The sequence below is a fragment of the Salmo salar genome, unplaced genomic scaffold, assembly GCF_965601325.2.
Source record: "Salmo salar unplaced genomic scaffold, fSalSal1 ptg000694l, whole genome shotgun sequence".
NCBI classification, from domain to species: domain Eukaryota; kingdom Metazoa; phylum Chordata; class Actinopteri; order Salmoniformes; family Salmonidae; genus Salmo; species Salmo salar.
Window position 1 is genome coordinate 182283 of NW_027675469.1, and position 2718 is coordinate 185000.

Below are 2718 nucleotides of genomic sequence, written 5' to 3' on the forward strand. Positions count from 1 at the left end.
ATGGAGAGGCAGGTTTATGGTTCCCCCCCCTAGACTCTCAGGAGTTAACACACTCAGGTCAGGGAGAGTTGGAGAGGCAGGTTTATGGTTCCCCCCTAGACACTCAGGAGTTAACACACTCAGGTCAGGGAGAGTTGGAGAGGCAGGTTTATGGTTCCCTCTAGACTCTCAGGAGTTAACACACTCAGGTCAGGGAGAGTTGGAGAGGCAGGTTTATGGTTCCCCCCCTAGACTCTCAGGAGTTAACACACTCAGGTCAGGGAGAGATGGAGAGGCAGGTTTATGGTTCCCCCCCTAGACTCTCAGGAGTTAAAACACTCAGGTCAGGGAGAGTTGGGGAGGCAGGATTATGGTTCCCCCCTAGACACTCAGGAGTTAAAACACTCAGGTCAGGGAGAGTTGGAGAGGCAGGTTTATGGTTCCCCCTTGACGATCAGGCTCTGGTTGTGGGGGATGTTCAGCTTGGGGTTGTGAGGAGCTGATAACAGTAACCCGCATGGATTTCGTAAAAGAGCTGTTTCCCGAAACCATCAATAACATTACACTTGGAAAATGCTTGTGATCTAACACCTGCCTCCGACCACTCGTAGAACAGCTGAGTAATCTACCTCCTGTCTCAGACCACTAGAACAGCTGAGTAATCTACCTCCTGTCTCAGACCACTAGAACAGCTGAGTAATCTACCTCCTGTCTCAGACCACTAGAACAGCTGAGTAATCTACCTCCTGTCTCAGACCACTAGAACAGCTGAGTAATCTACCTCCTGTCTCAGACCACTAGAACAGCTGAGTAATCTACCTCCTGTCTCAGACCACTAGAACAGCTGAGTAATCTACCTCCTGTCTCAGACCACTAGAACAGATGAGTAATCTACCTCCTGTCTCAGACCACTAGAACAGCTGAGTAATCTACCTCCTGTCTCAGACCACTAGAACAGCTGAGTAATCTACCTCCTGTCTCAGACCAGTAGAACAGCTGATTGTGTTGTTAGATGCTTTTTGCCCTTCCACGTGACTTTATACACAGAACATCTCAACTAAACATAGAATCACATGGTTTATCAGTCTCTCTGTGACAGCAGATGAATTCAGAACAAAGTTGACTACAAATACGAAGGTGTCAATGTCTTTGTATTTGATTCAAACAAGCGACATATAAAATGATGCTTAAAATGAAAACCTGAGATGACTGCATTAAACAGCAGCTATAAGCCTCTTTCAAACATATTGACATACATTTCATGTTCAATCAGTTGAGTTCTGTTTTGCTACATGTAGGCTACCGTCTAATTTGGCTCAACCAACGTGAATAGAGGTGCAACCAAAAACATTCAATTGTTGAAAAGAAAAAGTTTAGAAAGATTTAATGTTTCAGCTTTCAATGGCCTTCCTCAGAATAATCACACAAAGGGAATGGACAAGTTCATGTCGGGCATGGGGAAGACAATTAGGGAGAAACTCTCTTCAGCTGGTGGCGCTAATGAGAGAGGGTGTGGTAGCCTATACAGGTTGGTCCTCAGGGTGAGGGCTACTGTGGTCAATGTCTCCACCTAGTGGTCAAATACAGTAATGTACCTGAACAACAGTTAGGGAGACAGAGCAAGCATAACTCAACTGCAGTAGATATCATTATTGTAAAACATTGCTATGTAACACATGTCCAATATATTAGGTATTGGAAAATAAACAACAAGTTCGGAGGGGTGGGTATTTCAAGTGCAGTAGATATAACTGATTTAAAACCATTACTATATAATAAACAGGTCTAACACAACTGGTTTGGACAATAGTGAGCTAGTAACCTTTTCCGTCAACGAACAAGAAGTACATGTGGCTCCAAAAGCCAAAGTATGACCTTTAACAAAAACATACTATAGTCCTTCTGTAGGTTAAGACCTCTGGGACTAAACATACTATAGTCCTTCTATAGGTTAAGACCTCTGGGGACTGAAGTATCTATAACATACTATAGTCCTTCTATAGGTTAAGACCTCTGGGACTAAACATACTATAGTCCTTCTATAGGTTAAGACCTCTGGGACTAAACATACTATAGTCCTTCTATAGGTTAAGACCTCTGGGACTAAACATACTATAGTCCTTCTATAGGTTAAGACCTCTGGGACTGAAGTATCTATAACATACTATAGTCCTTCTATAGGTTAAGACCTCTGGGGACTGAAGTATCTATAACATACTATAGTCCTTCTATAGCTTAAGACCTCTGGGACTGAAGTATCTATAACATACTATAGTCCTTCTATAGGTTAAGACCTCTGGGACTAAACATACTATAGTCCTTCTATAGGTTAAGACCTCTGGGGACTAAACAAACTATAGTCCTTCTGTAGGTTAAGACCTCTGGGACTAAACATACTATAGTCCTTCTATAGGTTAAGACCTCTGGGGACTGAAGTATCTATAACATACTATAGTCCTTCTATAGGTTAAGACCTCTGGGACTAAACATACTATAGTCCTTCTATAGGTTAAGACCTCTGGGACTAAACATACTATAGTTCTTCTGTAGGTTAAGACCTCTGGGACTAAACATACTATAGTCCTTCTATAGGTTAAGACCTCTGGGGACTAAACATACTATAGTCCTCTAGGTTAAGACCTCTGGGGACTAAACATACTATAATAGTCCTTCTATAGGTTAAGACCTCTGGGGACTGAAGTATCTATAACATACTATAGTCCTTCTGTAGGTTTAGAC